Raw genomic sequence first — 19,725 nt, 5'->3', positions numbered from 1 at the left:
TGGGTGGAAAGCGGAGCCTCGCCATGGGGCAGCCTGGGTTGGAAAGGGGGTGGAGGAGAGTGATGAGAATATAGCTGCAGGGTGGTGGTCATCCAGGATGTGAAAAAGTTTTAGTGGGGAGAATGTTGGGAGAATTTTAAAGTTTCCCGTAAATTAGGAATTTTCTTTCCCGCTTTTATTATTTTTTAAGAGATTGAATGCATGTTCCATTCATTTCTGCTGCATTTTCTTATGTTGCTGCCACTTCTTTGAATGAACTCATGAGAAGACAGGACTGCAGGGCTCCCAGGGCTCTCAGGGTTACAGTGGGATGGGGCTGGGATCCTGAGGGGTGGGGTATCTCTGTATGGCTGCATCTCTTATAATTTAAGAGGTTATTTCTATATGTATGGGTCTCTCCACATTTTATTTATTTCTGAAAAATCCAGAATAAATCCAGGGAATTGTGAGGCTGGACATGCCCCTTCAAAAAACCCTTTTCTCAGGAAACCCAGGATGCCCCAGGCGTTTAGGATCAGCTTTCTCCTCAGCCTGCTTTCTCTTTGAGGTCAAGTTCTTGATGTTAGAAAGTGACAGCTGAGGACTACAATTTCAATTTTGACTGGGAGGAAAAGGCCCAAGGCGGGTTCTCAGACTACTCTTCTTTTGCTGCTAGCAGAAGGGAGTGCTAGGGTCGCACATAGTCCATAACCCAGCACCAGAGGCCTGGGTGGTGCAGTGGAGTGGCGGCTGGGTTCCTGATGTTCAGAACCTGGTCTCTGAACAGAGAGGATCCAATCATGGGGGCTTGCAGGTTGGAAAGGGGAGAGTCAGGGCTAAGTTCACTCTGTGCTGCCACTTTGGGAATTGACGTGGAGAGTCACGTTGAGTTCAGACTCACCTCCTGAGTATCAGCCAGGGATAGTGTGCAGATGGCAGGTAGAGGGGCGTGTTGGAATCTTCCACAGGCACTTATTTCTAAGTGGGAGCTAAATGATGAGAACACATGGACGTATACAGGGGAACGACACACACTGGGGCCTAGCAGATGGTTGGGGGTGGGAGGAGGGACAGGAGAAGAGAAATAGCTGATGATTACTAGGCTTAATGTCTGGGTGATGAAATAATCTGTACAACAGACCCCCATGACACAAGTTTACCTATGGAACAAACCTGCTTATGTACGCCTGAACTTAAAATAAAAGTTTAAAAAAAGGAATCTTTCAAACAGAGCATCTTCAAGGTATCAGAGGAGGAGGTACAGGTACTGCATCCTCTCTGTCTGGAGGCAGTGGGGTGAGGAAGATGAGCTCATGAGCTTCCTCCTGGCCTTAGGTGTCTATGATCCCTGCTGTCCCCTTGAGAGGTGACAGCATGCTGGCAGTCCTCAGAGCCCTCGCTTGCTCTCGGCACTTCCTCTGCCTGGGCTCCCACTTTGGCAGCACTTGAGGAGCCCTTCAGCCCACCACTGCACTGTGGGAGCCCCTTTCTGGGCTGGCCAAGGCTGGAGCCCACTCCCTCAGCTTGCAGGGAGGTGTGGAGGGAGAGGCCAGAGCGGGAACTGGGGCTGCCTGCGGCGCTTGCGGACCAGCTGGAGTTCCAGGTGGGCGTGGGCTTGGCGGGCCCCGCACTCGGAGCAGTCGGCCAGCCCTGCTGGCTCCAGGCAGTGAGGGACTTAGCACCCGGGCCAGCATCTGCGGAGGGTGTACTGGGTCCCCCAGCAGTGCCAGCCCACTGGCGCTGTGCTCGATTTCTCACCGAGCCTTAGCTGCCTTCCCGCGGGGCAGGGCTGGGGACCTGCAGACTGCCATGCCTGAGCCTCCCACCCACTCCGTGGGTTCCTGTGCGGCCCGAGCCTCCCCGATGAGCACCGCCCCCTACTCCACAGCACCCAGTCCCATCTACCACCCAAGGGCTGAGGAGTGCGGGCGCACGGCACTGGGACTGGCAGGCAGCTCCACCTGCAGCCCCAGTGTGGGATTCACTGGGTGAAGCCAGCTGGTCTCCTGAGTCTGGTGGGGCCTTGGAGAACCTTTATGTCTAGCTCAGGGATTGTAAACACACCAATCGGCACTCTGTATCTAGCTCAAGGTTTGTAAACACACCAATCAGCACCCTGTGTCTAGCTCTGGGTTTGTGAGTGCACCAGTGGACACTCTGTATCTAGCTGCTCTGGTGGGGCCTTGGAGAACCTTTATGTCTAGCTCAGGGATTGTAAACACACCAATCGGCACTCTGTATCTAGCTCAAGGTTTGTAAACACACCAATCAGCACCCTGTGTCTAGCTCAGTGTTTGTGAGTGCACCAATCGACACTCTGTATCCAGCTACTCTGGTGAGGCCTTGGAGAACCTTTGTGTCCATACTCTGTATCTAACTAATCTGATGGGGACGTCCAGAACATTTGTGTCTAACTCAGGGATTGTAAACGCACCAATCAGCGCCCTGTCAAAACAGACCACTTGGCTCTACCAATCAGCAGGATGTGGGTGGGGCCAGATAAGAGAATAAAAGCAGGCTGCCCGAGCCAGCAGTGGCAACCCGTTCCGGTCTCCTTCCACACTGTGGAAGGTTTGTTCTTTCGCTCTTTGCAATAAATCTTGCTGCTGCTCACTCTTTGGGTCCACACTGCTTTTATAAGCTGCAATACTCACCGCGAAAGTCTGCTGCTACACCCCTGAAGCCAGCGAGCCCACGAGCCCACCGGGAGGAACAAACAACTCCAGACGCGCTGCCTTAAGAGCTGTAACACTCACCGCGAAGGTCTGCAGCTTCACTCCTGAGCCCGGGAGACCACGAACCCACCAGAAGGAAGAAACTCTGAACACATCCGAACATCAGAAGGAACAAGCTCCAGACGCGCCACCTTAAGAGCTGTAACACTCACCGCGAGGGTCCGCGGCTTCATTCTTGAAGTCAGTGAGACCAAGAACCCACAAATTCCGGACACACCCTGACCCTGGGGAGCTCATATCTCTTAAGGAATCATGACTTAGTTGACAAAATGTGACAGAAATGAGTCTCACTTTTGAAATGTCCTTTTTCTAGTCCTGCTTTGGATCTAGTTGAGGGATCCAATCTGCTTGCACTGTCACGACCAACACACTCTGATCCATGTCATTAACTCGATTTCACTTTAACTGTCTATATGATTTTTCTCCAAACATAATCAGAAGTGTTCTTCATATTAAAAATAATGGAGCGTCAGGCCAGGTGTGGTGATGCACACCTGCAATCCTAGCAGTTTGGGAGGCCAAGGCAGGCAGATTGCCTGAGCAACATGGCAAAACTGCGTCTCTGCTAAAAATACAAAAAATTAGCTGGGTATGGTGGTGCATGCCTGTAATTCCAGCTACTTGGGAGGTAAATACTCTGGGTCTCCTCTCCTTAAAGGCAAGAACAAACCATGAATATCCACGGTTATCTCTCATTTTTATTGCCCTGGAAACACTGGTCATTTAGACACAAAAAATAACTCCAATACATGGAATGAAAAAGATAAAATTTTCACTATTTTACAAGATGTAATTATATATTTGAAAATATCCAAATAATTAACTAAAAATATTTAGCAAATGTGATTTTTCAAAATTGAACCTGAGAGGAGGAGGTTGCAGTGAGCAGAGATTGCATCACTGCACTCCAGCCTTGGCGACAGCGAGAGACTAGAAGAGCACATTCGACTCTTTTTCTACAGAGCTGGAATAATTGAGACGATGCGTGAGTAGAGTTTAATTCTGGCAAAACTTTTAGAAAAGTTTTAGAAGCTGTGATTTTAGTGCTCAGCTTCTTTAAGGCACCACTCAACAGGGTCAATAGGTTTCACATTTGCAGAGAAATCTCTGCACAAATAAAATCTCCAGGGTAATTGGTGTGCAAATGATCTTAAAAGATGTATCAACTTCTTAAATTGTATTTGCTCTAGGGGATTAAAGACTGCAAAATAATCTATTTCTTCAGATCTATTCCCTGTCCTCAAATGAGTGCAGGGTATTCAGGCATTGGGAAATTTAAAAGATCTGCATATACAGGACGAAGATAAAACTGAAACAAGAAAACAGTGCCTTAGTATCTATTGAGGTTTATGTAGATAATCCATATCAAAATGTTTTGGAAAATATAATGGATAATGATTCATAAAAGTAAGGTAGTAGAATAATAGTTGAGTAGCTCTCAGATCATTCTTAGTCTTGTGGTTGGTTTGTTGGCCTCTAGGTGAATGGGCAAATGGTGAAAGAATCTAGTTCAAAATAATTTTAAATTCCTAAAGTCAAATTTGATTTCCCATAGTTTATCTTACTAATCACTGTGCAAATAAATTAGAAGGTAACCCGCAATGTTATCCTAAACTACCATAGTTGCTTATGTCAATACATTTTGTTATATGACAACATACTTCCATTTTGAAACCTTTATTATATTTTGCTGGAAGGCTTAAATGTTAGAAGATAATGTGATCCTAGGTATTTTAAAAACCTATTTTCCCAGGAGAATGAATGCTGCATTCTACAGGTTCCAGAGGCCCCTGATAATAATGGGATGAATACCCTGGATTGCTAGTGAGGTCCCAAGAATCCTAAAGATGGTGGAAACAATACATTGGTAAGAAAGCCACAAGAAATAGATTTTGAGGGAGTGGAAGGATGGATTCTGAAATATTGAGGAGGCGAAGAATGTGGCACAGAAAAGAGAGGAACCCAGGAAATAATTGTTTCTTGTAGAGTATATTTAATTCCAAAGGGCTCTTGTCTCTGAGCTGCTATTCCTCCTTGGTAGATGCCAGTGGAAAGGATAGTTTGCCCCAAACAAACATGTAACAAAAATGGTCAAAAGGGAGGGGGGATTATTTTAGGAATACATACACCCACATAGGGAAACAAATCTAAATATTGAATGGAGGAAAACATTTGGAGGAAAATAAAAGAAGACAGCAATAAGATATCTTGAAGAAAGCCCAGGTTTCAAAGCCAGGAGGACCTGACTCCTTGCAGTGCTCAGAGACGATGAGCGGATCACTAGTTGGTGACTGCAGGCAACAGTTACCACCCCAGACCTCAGGTTCTGTATCGGATAAATGAGGATAATTGGTCAAGTATTGGTGGCTACAGTGGTGGCAGAAATAGACATCAGACTGTCCATCTGCAGAGGGGTTGGACTAAGCTTTAAAGCACATGTGAGCAGGTAGAGCCACAGCAGGTGGTCTCAAGTCTGTGTAGCTTCTCACTGGTGTCTTCAGTTAGAGGAAGCCCATCCAATTACTCCTTGGCTTGTTTCTTCTGACAATTTAATGTCTTAGAATGCAAGTGAGAAAGGACAGATTGGAGATCTGGAGCCGGGAAGCTTGGAGTACCGTACCCATGCTGCTGTAGAGCAATAACAGGCAAAGGAGAGAGGACCGGCCTATCTGTGCCCTGGACTTTCACAAAGCAGGTCCAGAAATATGAGAGATTCTCATTGCAACTGTCTGGAGTAAGATATTGGCAAATCACTCAATGCAACCATGTGGAATTCATCCCAAGACTCTAAAAAATGTTCAATATTAGTAAATCTATAAGACGCTATGAAGTACTGCATCATAGAGGTCAAAGGAGAAAGAGGGTATAACTATGCAAAAATGCTGAAAAGACATCAAGAATAAGGCTCAGAAGGACAAAGGGATTGATTGTTAACATACTGATCTGTAGCCATGTCTCCACATAGATGCCTCTAAAGACAATTCAAACCCATGCTGTCTGTAAACACCCTGAGTCTCCTCTCCTTAAAGGCAAGAACAAACCATGAATATCCATGGTTATCTCTCATTTTTATTGCCCTGGAAACACTGGTCACTTAGATTAGACACAAAAAAGAACTCCAATACATGGAATGAAAAAGATAAAATTATCAGTATTTTACAAGATGCAATTATATATTTGAAAATATCCAAATAATTAACTAAAAATACTTAGAAAATGTGATTTTTCAGAATTCATTGGACAAAGTCCAGAAAACAACTGCTTAGAAAAATAAGGTGGTTAGTTGGCATGTCAATTTTATAAAACCTCTCAAAAGGATAATTGGCAATGTTGTCCTAAATTTAAAATGAACCACAGTCTGTCTCATTCATTCCCAGTGTGGAAATTTAACATGTAGATATGATCACTTCCCTGCAAAAACAAACGTACAAGAATGACTTTGTAAGAGTAAGTCTGGATCTAAGCAAATGTTCATTAACAGAGAGCCAGATGAATAATTAAGAGTTGTTCGTAGAAAGAAATATCATGCATCTGTTAGAAAAAGAATTCTCTATTTTTGATATTATGGAATTATCTCCAAAATATAAAATATAAAAAAACTGTAGAATACATAGTATACATATTTTCATTGGTGTCAAAGGAAAAAACATATTTGTATTTGCATAGAAAATTTACTTTTACATAGCAAAATACTATCTTAAAAATGTTGCATGAGCAAAAGTATTTGTATTTGCATACATTATTTCTCAAAAGTTAAGCAAACAAAGAAAAATGAAATAAAACAGAAAAGACAGCTGATAGAATCAAGCATCTCTGGGGAGAAAACCAGGCACTTTCTTGCCTTAGGGTAGTCTGACTACATTTCATTGTATGTACTTTGGCTTTATTTGATATTTTGAAAATTTTTGTCTACCTAAATAACAAGCAGAGAGAGCCTCCCTAAAAGAAAATGATATTTATTCTGGAGTAGGATATTGCAATGGGAATATGTATGGCACTGAGAACTGTGTTGTGTGTGTGTGTGTGTGTGTGTGTGTGTATTTTGGGAGGTAATAAAAAGGCAAAAGCTTTTCATTTTTAAATTTTATTAATAGATTTATTTTATTTGCAGGGGAGGGCATAAACACTATCTCCCACTACACAGATTATGCAGTCGAGTGTCCTACACTTGGGGAAATCATGAGAGTCAGCACAAGGAGCCTCCCTTGGGAAAACACCTTCCTGATCCTGGTGTCTCTCCTGCCAGGTAAGTGTAGACAAATAAAGGGAAAAAAAAGGGGGATTACATAATTGTTTTGAAATAATTGTCCTAGGCTACAAGAATCCACAACTAGGGTGACACCGGTTCGAGGCTGGACAGGCAGTTGCTGGGCAGATGTCCTTGCAGAAATGTTTTGTGTAAGGTTGCAATGGTCTCTGTGCAAGGTTGTGTTTTTTGTGGAGTATTTCATGGTGGTTTCTGTTATCGGACTTTTATGCATGACAACTCTTCCTTCATGGCATTCCCCAGCTCTACGTATCAGGGTGGTTTTTGTTAGTTTGCTTTTTTTTTTTTTTAGCACAGGTGCCTCTATTTTAAATCTGACAGCTTTCACATCTCGCACACATATATCTTTATTTTTTATTAAAATAAAACCATTTTTAAAGTCAAACATTAACTATGTATGTATAAGTTCTTTAACCACATGCTTAAGGACACTATAGTGCATCTGAACCACAGATTCTAAAATCTGAAATTTGGGCAAGGAGATCATCACTAATTATACTGGAAAGGAAAAGGGTCCAGGCGCAGTGGCTCATGCCTGTAATCCCAGCACTTTGGAAGGCTGAGGTGGGTGGATCACTTGAGGTTAGGAATTGGAGCTCAGCCTGGCCAACATGGTGAAACCCTGTCTCTATTAAAAACCAAACCAAACCAAAAAAAAAAAAAAAAACAAAGAAAAGAAGGAAAAGGCCAATGTGGCCGCCCAGGTCGCTTGGCCCTTGGCTCATATTGCTGGAAGCTACTTAACAAAGAACAGGAGAGCTGCCTGGCTCACATCTGCTTCTGCTTTCTCTGACAACGGGGGGTTTCCAATGGGAACGTGATGGAATGAGGGAAGAGGGCCTGCAGAGCCGGCAGCTGCACATGCCAGGACAGTGCTCCCAGGGTGGCTGGTTGCCCAGGGGTGTCTGAGCTGCTCACTTGGAGGCACACAGGCTTGAGTGATCTTTGAGACGTGAGATAAGAAGAAAGACACTGGACAGTGAAATGGTCAGTGAAACACTACTCTACCTTAACAGACAAAAAACTCCAGCTAAAATCCCAGACAAGACTGGAGAAGAAGGTAGGTGAATGTGGAAGCAGATGGAGAAAAATAAAAAAGTAAGTAACACTGTTGACTTGAAGTCCGTTCTGCGAGTTCCTTCCAGATTAGCCTCAGACACAAGGCTGCCCTGCCTGCCTCTCCATCCCCAGGAGGCTGCCTCCCATCAGGGCCATGCTTTGGGTGCTATTTTCAAACCCATGAGCTTCATTTGCAATGGAGAGTGCTGTCATAGCACATCACATGATTAAAAGCAATTAGTGTTCATAAGCTAGACAGGCATTTAAATTGTTCTATAGTTACCTTGTAGAATGATAAATTACAGAATTAAAGTCCATGTGATTATTCAACTCTGTATGAGAGAGCGGTTGTGATCAAAGGGACCACACTGTTAATAATAATACAAAAGCATAATATGATTCACTTTTTCTGAAAGAATCATTGTAATTAACAACAGTATTTTATCACCAGTTCTCTCAAATGCATAAATATTTCTGGATTAACTCTGCTAATTGGGAGAACAAATTCTTCACAGGAGACATAATACACCATAAAGCAGTGTTTTATGTACCAACTTAGGTCTAAGAGTGATGAATAGTGTGAGGACGTGCTGGGCTGGATTCCAGCGTCAGTAGCTGGAGGGGGCTCACAACACTAAGAACACAGCACACAACCTCCTCCACGTCATTTCACTTGTGGTCTTCAGCCCATGCTTCATGGGTTTTTATGAGCAGCAATAAAGCAGCCACAAAAGAAAGTCCACTTGCTGTCTACTCCCGCATGATCCCCAGCCAGACTTCACGGAGGAACCAAGCCCGATGTCCTAAGGAATCCACTGTAGGCAACATACTCATGAATTCCTTCTGTGCCTAGGCTGCTCCTGGTTATGTCCCTTCCTTGGTGTAATTAAGACAATGTTCACTTAAATCGTTTCTTTAGGGCCCTATTCACTTGTGGAGCTCCACGTGGGAAAGGCTGCTGTAGCCGATTAACGTGTGCAGGCCCACAGGCAGTTCAGAAAGCAGGGTCCTCATTGTGGATTCCCTGTTGGTTGGCCTGGTGAATGCAGGTTTTTCTGTGTTCAACAATGTAAGACCAAAATGTATGTGTGCCTTCTGACTGTTATTAGTACTTATCTAATTTTTTGGTCTGCTTGACTGATCATTTCTGAGAAGATTTGTTAAAATCTACAGGAGGTACTAATTTATGTCTACTCCTAATTCTTACAATTATTTTCTTTAAATGTTTTTATAGCATATATTGTAAATGAATACATTCTGATGATTATAGCATCTTCATGCTTTATACCCAGTTGATAATGAACTTCTATTGCTCCTTGATATAATGACATGTCCTCTACTTTTTAAAAGAGTAATATGAGACCTCCAATATTGTCTGGTATATTTTTGCAACATTATTTTCAACATTTATTTCTTGTTTTTAAGTATTCCTCAAATAGATAATGCATAGTTGGGTTTTGCTTTTTAATTCAATATGAAAATTTTCATTTTTAAATTAGTATAATTACAGTTTTATATGTGTTGCTTTTTTTTTTTTTAGATGGAGTCTTGCTCTGTCGCCAGGCTGGAGAGTAGGGGCGTGATCTTGAGTCACTGCAACCTCTGCCTCCTGGGGAGGCAATTCTCCTGCCTCAGCCTCCCAAGTAGCTGGGACTACAGGCACATGCCACCACACCCAGATAATTTTTGTATTTTTAGTAGAGATGGGGTTTCATCATGTTGGCCAGAAATGTTTCAATCTTGTGACCTGGTGATCTGCCTGCCTCACCGTCCCAAAGTGCTGAGATTACAGGCGTGAGCCACTGTGCCCAGGCCATGCGTTGCTATTTTAGTCTTATTAGGTGTTATTTCTTCTTTCTTATTGCATATACAACACCATATATATTATATATTTATATATATTATATTATATATAATAAAACTATATATTATATATAATATAAAAATATATAATATATATTTAATATGTAATATATAATATATAATATATTTAATATATATTATATAATTTTATATTATATATTATATATAATTTTTATATTATATATAGTATATTAGATATATATTACATATATATATAATTTTTCCTTGTCTTTTTTTCATAACATACACTCACCTGTATGCTTCTATGTTAAAGTTTACATATTTTGTTCTTAAGTGCATTCCTGCATGCCCTAGGGCCTCCCCTCCTCTCCCTGTCTTCCTATGCTCAAAGACCAGATTCCCTACATTGGCTTAGAACTGCTTCTGTTCTGCTTGGCTCTGTGAGGTCTTGTCACCAGTTCCCTGGGAGAAGGGAACTAAGGGAACTCACATTTTCTGAGCATCCTTACTCTGTTGGGGATCATCCCGGGCACTTCAGAAATATTCCCATTTGATGCTCAATTCAGGCCTGCAATGAAGGCACAATGGCCCTATTTCACAAGGAAGGAGACAGTGGCTGGGAAGTGACTGAGTGGTCCAGGGTTACAGAGGAAGTGCCTCTTGTGTGAAGAAGCCCAGGCTGGGACGTCTGGTTTGTGCTGCCTGCAGTGATGGTCCTGAGAATTTCTGTTCCTTGGGGTCAGGGACATCCCAGGTGCCTTTGGATTTCTCCTGTGAGTTAGCAGCCTGGAACAATGGGAAGGACATGGATAGTTTAGTAATCTGGGACTCTTTGAAATCGAGGGCAGTAAGGATACTTGTCAGAATTTTATAGCAAGTCAGAGAGAACGTTCAGAACCTGAACTTCATTCCTGAAGCAGATGTGAGGTGGGAGACCCCCTGCTTTTGATGTGAGCTTCTGGCCAGGGTCCCCAGGCAACTCACCTCTCCTTTTTGGTGCCCCATGGGGGTTTATAAAGGTAATCAGATTTGGGAAGTGCTCCTCAAAGTGTGGTCTCTAAACTCATAGCAACATCAGCCCCTGAGAGTCTGTCAGAAATGCAAATTCTCAGGTCCCATCCCCAAGCCTACTGACTTAGAATCTCCGGGAAAGGACCAGCAATCTGTGTTTTAATAAGATCCACAGTTAATTCTCAAGCACACTGAAGCCTGAGAAGTGTTCACATCTATGACCTAATTGAACTTATTGTCCAACAAGCCCCACAGGGTGGAGGCACAGAGGTCAGTGTTTATTGTCAAGACAAAGCCATAGAATAAACCACCCCAAAGCTGAGAGGCTTGAAACAAGGAGCAGCCATGAGCTCAGGAGTCTGAGGGTCAGTGATATTGACCAGGAGTTGGGTTTCAATGAGGCACTTCTGGCCTCAAGGGATGACTCATACATGTATGGCCAGCTAATATGCAGGATGGTTGCACCGCAATGACCGGCTCCATGCCCCAAATTCTCATGGGAAGATGGACAATCTTATCCTCTAACGGTGGACCCCAAGTTCTCATGGGGAAGAGGAAGGATCTCGTTCTCCAACCGGCTGGCATATATTCTCATGAAGAAGTGGAGAAGCGCCAGAACATGTGGAAACATATCAAGTCTTTGCATCCTATTGGCCAGAAAGTGGATGAGCACAGAAGCAGGAGCTGGGCAATTGTAGGGGGTGAGGAATCGAGGCTATTAACTCAAACGGTCTAGGCAATGAATGTTACAATAATTCCCATTTACAGATGGAAAAACGGGGACTCAAAGCCACAGAATAATTTGTGCATGATTGCATGTCCAGGAAATGGCAGAGCCTAGCCCCGTAACTGTGCTTCTGAATCTTTTCTAAATTCCATTGAGTATGAGAGAACTAACAGTACACAGAAGCCTTCCTATGGTCCATTCTTTTCTGTTTTTCCTTTCCAGGAAGTGGAACTCAGGGCCTCAGCTAAGAGCGTTACCACATCCTGCTGTAGGCTATGAAGGGTTTCAACCAAGAGAGATCTATGAGGGTAGAGCACTTTCCCTAGGAATTTTCTGGGAGTTATTGAAATTATAGCTTTCTGCTGGCCAGTCAAAGGGGGAGATCCTCCCCCTTCCCCGTGAGAACTTGCGGTCCACCTGTTAGGATAAGAGCTTCTGACCTTGCCATGAGGACATTTACTTTAAATATCTTCTCCTCTAACATTTGCTCGACCATCTTTAGTTTACAAGCAAATTTGCCTGTGTTTTGTGAAAAAATGCTATTATCTATGTTTTTATTGTGGTAAAATATACGTAACATAAAATTTTTCAGATTAACCATTTTTAAGAGTGCTGCTCAGTGGCATTAAGCACATTCACATTGGTGTGTAACCATTGCTATTACTAAACTTTCTAGTCTTCCAAAACCAAAGCTCTGCTCTCATTAAACAATAACCCATTCTTGCCTCCCTGAGCCCCTGCTAACCACCATTCTACTTTCTGTCTGTATGAGTTTGACTGTTCTAAGTATCTCCTATAAGTGGAAAAATACGATATTTGTCTTTGTGTCTGGCTTACTTCATTTAGCATAATGCCTTACAGATCATCCATCTTGCAGCGTATATCAGAAATTTATTCCTTTTGGGGGCTGTATAATAATCTGTTATACATATATTCCACATTTAGTTTATCCATTCATCCATAAATGGGCATCCAGGTTGTTTCCACCTTTAGGTTCTTATGAATAATGCTACTATGAACATGGGCATACAGATATGTGGTCAAGACCCTGCTTTTGTGTATTCTACTGTGTAATTGTATGTATACAGTTCTTTTACATATAGACCCAGAAGTGGACTTGCTGAATGCTATGGTAATTCTGTTTAATTTTTAAAGGTAAAATATACTGTTTCCACAGTGGCTGCACCATTTTACATTCACACCGGCAATGAATAAAAGTTCTAACATCTTCACATGCTTACCAACGGTTATTACTTTTTATTCTTTGGTCTCACACTGTGGTTTGAGTTTAGATTTCTCTAATGATTAGAGATAGTAGCCATCTTTTCATGTACTTACTGATCATCTGTATAATCTTTGGAGAAATATTATTTAAGTCCTTTGCCAATTTTTAAATTGTGTTGTTTGTTTTTGTTGTTGATACGTATTTTCATTTATTCTGGACATTAATACCTTAACAGATATAGGATTTACAAATAACATCTCCCATTCCGTGTGCTGCTTTTTTACTCTGTTAATAGTGTGTATTGATGCATGAAATATTTAACATTTGATGAAGTCCAATTTATCAATTTTTTATTTCATTGATTGTGCTTTTGGTGTCACACCCAATAAATCATTGTCGAATTTAATGTCATAAAGATTTTCTCCTAAGTTTTCATTCTAAGAGTTTTATAGATTCATCTCCTACATTTAAGTCTTTGATCCATTTTAGCTAACTTTTGTGTATGTCATAAATTAAGGCTCCAACTTCTTTCCTTTGCAGGTGGATATCCCATTTATTTTAGCAATTTTTGTTGAAAAGACTGTCCTTTCTCCATTGAATAGTTGTGCCACCTCGTAAAAAATCATTTGACTATACATTCAAGGGTTTATTTTTGAGCTCTCTAGTCGATTCCATTCATCTATAGGTCTGTTTTCATACTAGTACTACCCTTTGGGAGTGTTTTTCTGCAAAAGATGTCCCTGGAATTTTGATAGGGATTGCATTGAATCTGTAGATTGGGTAGTATTAACATTTTAACAATATTGAGTCTTCTAATTCTTGAACATGGAATGTCTTTTCATTTGTTTGTGTCTTCTTTAATTTCTTTCAGCAACATTTAGTTGTTTTCACTGTACAAGCTCTTTGCCTCCTTTTGTTTAATCCTAAGTATTTTATTATTTTCAATATTATTGTGGATGCAATTGTTTTCTTAATTTCACTTTTGGATTGTTCACTGGTAGTGCATAGAAACATAACTGAATTTTGTATGTTGATTTTATATAAAGTTGTGCTACTACATTTTTGCTAAATTCATTTATTAGTTCTAACATTTTTCTGTGGAATATTTACAGTTTTCTACATATGCAATTAGGTAGTCTGCAACAGAGACAGTTGTACTTCCTTTCACATTTAGATGCCATTTATTTATTTTCCTTGCCTAAAACTTTCAATACTATACTAAATAGAAGTGGCAATAGCAGGCAACCTTATCTCCTTCCTGATATTAGGGTAAAATATTATAGTCTTTCACTAGTGAGTGCGATGTTAATGTGGGCTTTTCATATATAGTATTTGTTATGTTGAGTTAGTTTTCTTCCATTTCTAGTTTTTATAGTTTTTTTAATCATAAAATTGTGTTGAATTTCGTTAAACATTTTTTCTGCACCAGTTGTGATATCATGTGGGCTTATTTCTTCATTCTCATAATATGGTATATTATATTAATTAAATTGTACATATTGAACCATTCTTGCATTCATTCCTGGAATACATCCCACTTGGTCATGGTGTATAATATTTTAAAAAAAACAGACTACATTTCAGAGAAGTTTGGATTCACAGCAAAATTGAGCAGAAGATCCAGAGATTTCCCATAGACCTTCTGTCCCCTTTCCCCCTTATCATGATTCTAAACCAGAGTGTTACCTTTGTCGTAATTGATGAGCCTGCATTGACAAATCATTATCACCCAAAGCCCATAGTTTACATTAAGCTTCATCCTTGGGGTTGTACATTTTATGGGTTTGATCACATTTATAGTGACATATATCCACCATTACAATATCACACAGACTATTTTCACTGCCCTAAATATTCCCTAGTATCGGCTTATTCACCCATTTCTCCCCTGTAATCCCTGGCAACCACTGATCTTTTTACTGTTTTCATAGTTTTGCCTTTTCCAGAATGTCACATAGTTGGAATCATATGTAGCCTTTTCAGATTGGTTTCTGTCACTTAGGAATATGCATTTAGGGTTCTTCCGTGTCTTTTCATGACTTGATAGCTCATTTCTTTTTGGAGTTGAATAATATTCTATTGTCTGAATGTACCAAAGTTTATTTATCCCTTAACCTACTGAAAGACATGTTGGTTGTTTCCAAGTTTTGGTAATTGTCGATAAAGCTACTATAAACATCCATGTATAGGTCTTTGTGTGAACCTGTGCAAGTTTTCATACCATTGGGTAAATACCAAGGAGCATGACTGATTATATGGTGAGAAGAATATGTATAATTTTGTAAGAAACAGCCAAACTATCTTTCAAAGTGGCTTCAGACCAGCAATGAATGAGAGTTCCTGTTGCTCTGCTTCCTCACCAGGATTTAGTGTTCTCCATGTTTAGATTTTGGTCATTCTATTAGGTGTGTAATGGTACCTCATTGTTGTTTTAATTTGCATTCTCTGATAACATATGATATGCAGCATCTTTTCATATGCTTATTTACCATCTGTGTATCCTCTTTGGTGATGTATCTGTTCAGGTGTTTTGTCTGCTTTTTAAATGGGTTGTCTGTTTCCTTATTATTGCATTTATAGAGTTCTTTGTATATTTTGGATAGCAGTCCCTTATCAGATGTCTCTTTTGCTTATATTTTCTCTCAATCTGTGGGTTGTCTTTTGTTTTGTTTTGTTTTTTTTGGATAGAGTCTCACTTTGTCACCTGGGCTGGAGTGCAGTGGCGTGATCTCGGCTCACTGCAACCTCTGGCTCCCAGGTTCAAGCTATTCTCGTGCCTCAGCCTCCTGAGTAGCTGAGATTACAGATGCATGCCACCAGGCCCAGCTAATTTTTGTATTTTTAGTAGAGACGGGGTTTCATCATGTTGGCCAGGCGGGTCCTGAACTCCTGACTTCACGATCCGCCCACCTCGGCCTCCTAAAGTGCTGGGATTATAGGTGTGAGCCACCACACCCCGCCCTGTGGTCTGTTCTTTCACCAACACCACACTTTCCTCTGATTACTTTAGCTTTGTAGTCAGTCATGAAGTCTGACATATCAGTCCTCTAATCTTTCTCCTTCAATATTGTGTTGGTTATTCTGTGTCATAACTTGGTGAGTTTTTTTTTTAAATTGGGATTGCATTGAATCTATAGATCACCTTGGGAATAACTGACATCTTGAAAATATAGTCTTCTATCCATGAGCATGCAATCTCTCTCTATATATTTAGTTCTTCTTTGGGTTCTTTCATCAGAATTTTATAGATTCCCTCAAATAGACCTTGTACATTTTTTGACAGATTTATCCCTAAATGTTTCATTTTCTGAGTGAAAGTGTGCTTTCAATTTCAAATTCCACTGGCTCATTAGTGGTATATGGGAAAGTGGTTGGATATCCTAACCTTGTGTCCTGCAACCTTGATAGAATCACTTATTAGTTCCAGGAGCTCCTGATATTAGTGGGAAAGTTTCTAGTTTATCAGCATTAAGTGTGATGTTAGTTGTAGATCTTTTGTAGATATTCTTTATTCAGTTGATGGAGTTGTCATCTATTCCTAGTTTAATGAGAGTTTTTATCATGAATGGATGTTGGACTTTGTCATGTTTTTTCTCTAATGATGTAATCATGGGATTTTTTTCTTGTTTAACTTGTTGATGTGATGGATTACATTCATTGATTTTTAAATGTTGAAACAAACTTTCATATTGAGATAAATTTCACTTACTTATGTTGTACAATTCTTTTTAAACATTGTTGGATTAAATTTACTAATAGTTTATCAAGGTTTTGCTTCTATGGTTATGCAATGTTGGTCTGTAGCTCTCTTTTCTTGTAATGTCTTTTGGTATTAATGTATTGCTGGCCTCATAGAATGAGTTAGGAAGTATTGTCACTGCTTTGATCTTGAAGAGAATGTAGAGAATCAGTATACTTTCTTCCTTAAATGTTTGGTAAAATTCACCAATGAACCAATCTGGGCCTGGTGCTTTCTGCTTTCAAAGGTTATTAATTACTGATTTCATTTCATTAATAGATACAGGCTATTTAGATTGTCTATTTATTCTTGTTTGAGTTTTTGCAGTTTATGTCTTGCAAGGAATTGATCCATTTCATCTAAGTTATCAACTTCCTAGGCATAAAGTTCTTCATAGTATTCTTTTTCAAAATCTTTTTAATGCCAGTGGGATTTATAGTGATGGCTCCTCCTTCATTTCACATATAGAAATTTGTATCCTCTCTTGTTTTTTATTTGTTTGCCTCACTGATGTTATTGATCTTCTCAAAGACACTGTTTTGAGTTGTATTGATGTTCTCTATTGAATTTCTGTTTTCAATTTCCTTGATTTTTGCTCTAATATTTACAATTTTCAGTATTTCTTTCTTCTTAGTTTGGGTTTAGTTTTCTCTCTCTTTTTTTTTTCTCATTTCCAAACAGGGAAGCATAGATGATTGATTTTAGGTCTTTCTTCTTTTCTGATATATGCATTCAACACTATAAATTTCCCCTAAGCACTGCTTTCACTGCATCACACAAATTTCAATAAGTTGTGTTTTCATTTTATTTTAAAATATCTTTTATTTTCTCTTGAAATTTCTTCTATGACACACGTATTTAGAAGTTGTTCTTCAATCTGCAAATATTTTGGGATTTTCTAACTATCTTCCTATTTTTGTTTTCCAGTGCAATTCCTTTTTGGTGTGAGAGCAGAGATGACATGATTTCTATTCTGATTTTGTGAAGGAATATTTTATGGCCTAGAATGTGGTCTAGCTTGGTGAATGTTTCATGTGGGCTTCAGAAGGACATGCATTCTGTTGTTGGATGAAATAGTCTATATGCAGTTGGACGAAGCAGTATTATATCCAGTTGACTCATGGTGCTGTGGAGTTCAACTATGCCTTTAGTGCCTTTCTTCCTAAAGATTCTATCCATTTCTCACAGTAGTATTGAAGTCTGGAACTCTAAAAGTGGATTCATCTTTTCCTTCTTGGAGTAATGTCAGTTTTTGCCTCATGTATCTTGACACTCTGTTGTTAAATGCACACATGTTAAGGATTATTATTTCTTAGGGAATTCATTGACACCTTTATTCTTTAATAATGCCTCTCTTTATTCATGATAAGTTTTACTCTGAAATCTGCTCTGAAATTAATATAACTAATTGCACTTTTTCTTATTAGTGTTAGTATGGCATATTTTTCTTTACCTATTTGCTTTATGTGTCTTTAAATTTAAAATAGGTTTCTTGTAGAAAATAGTTGGGTCTTGTTTTTTTATTCAGTCTGACAATCTATGTGTTTTAACTGGTGCATTTAAACCACTGATATTCAAAATGATTGATGACATAGTTGGATTACTATGTGCCATATTTATTACTGTTTTCTATTTGTTGAATTTTTAATTTTTTTCCAATTTTTGCCCTCCACTCTTTTTTTTTTTCCTTTTGTGGTTTTAACTGAGTATTTGATTTTTTTCCATTTTGTCTCCTATCTTAGTATACAAGTTGTACTTTTTTAGTGGTTGCTGTAGAGTTTGCAGTTTACAAAAACTACAAATCCACTCTCAAATAAGATCATAGCACTTCATAGACAATGTAGGCACCTTATAATAACAAAATAATCCTAATTCCTTTCTCCCATCCCTTTCTTTGTATCCTTCCAGTTGCTCATTTTTCTTATAAACACGCACAATCAAATACTTGGCTGATACTTGAACAGTTATCTGTTAGACCTGGTAAATCAAGTTTAGCCTAAAGTTGCCTCCCTGTGTATTTTAAGTTTGGCCTAAGAGTTTCTCTGTACATCGTGAACTATAACAAGTGGAGTTGTAAACAGACCATAGCTTACACTCGTGCCAGTCACCAAGTTTTCACCAACCAAATGTAGCTGTTTGAACCGTGTTCAAATAAGGCAAACACCAAGCTGTAACCAATCCAGCTGTTCCTGTGTCTCACTTCCATTTTATGTGTGTCACTTTCCTTTTTCTGTCCATAAATCTTCTTCCATCATGTGGCTGTGCTGGAGCCTCCAAGCCTACTCTGTCAGGGAAGGCTGCCCAATTCGCGAGTCGTTCATTGCTCCATTGCACTCCTTTAAATTTAATTTGGCTGAGGTTTTTCTTTTATCAGATGGTGTCAGAAGCAAGGTCTGAAGTAGAGCTTCTAATGACCCCCAGGGGTGCTAAGTGAACAAGTGAGGTACCAACAGGACCCATTTGTGTCCATTGATCTCTCAGAGCTGCTGGGGATCGTGGTAAGTTCTCTCTTGAATTTTAGAGCTCCATGGATTTGTGCTTTGAGTTCTCTGAGTTTCTTTGAGCTAATTTCTGACCCAAACTCGGTTTGGAAGTCATGGACTGGGTCTAGGAGTGGGTTTGATTGGCTAATTAACTGGCTCGAATCCAGTTACAGGTCTCTTAGGTCTGACTGGGTCAGAAAGGTACTGGTAGTAAATGGTAATGTTGTAGGGGGTGTAAAATTTGGCTTTTGGAAATTCACGGGGATTTTTTGTTTTACCCGTTTGTTTCATTTTTCCTGAGTACTTAGGAAAAAAAAAATCACTGGCTAAGTTAATCAAGGGAACCTGTGAGCAAAGCCAATATCTTAGATTAAAATGAAATCTTTAATTTCTGAAGAACTGAGTTCCTTCTGGCTTATACATGAATAATAAGTATTAGGCCCTGGAAGCAGCAAAGCCTTACAGAAATGACAAAATCTTACTAAAGTTAACTTACAGTGGAATGTTCCAAATGAACAACAATGCACTGGAGTGCATTTGAAAATGAGGGCTTCCAAATTAGTCTCATCTGGGAATACTTATTGATACGCAGAAGTTTCTAAAAAGATTTTGGCATTTTTATTTAACAACTTAGTGAAAGGCAAATAAAAAGCTTAAGTGACTAATATACTTAAAA

Source organism: Pan paniscus, chromosome 21, assembly GCF_029289425.2.
Source record: "Pan paniscus chromosome 21, NHGRI_mPanPan1-v2.0_pri, whole genome shotgun sequence".
NCBI classification, from domain to species: domain Eukaryota; kingdom Metazoa; phylum Chordata; class Mammalia; order Primates; family Hominidae; genus Pan; species Pan paniscus.
The sequence above is the reverse complement of the archived record's forward strand: the minus strand, read 5'-3'. Positions refer to the sequence as shown.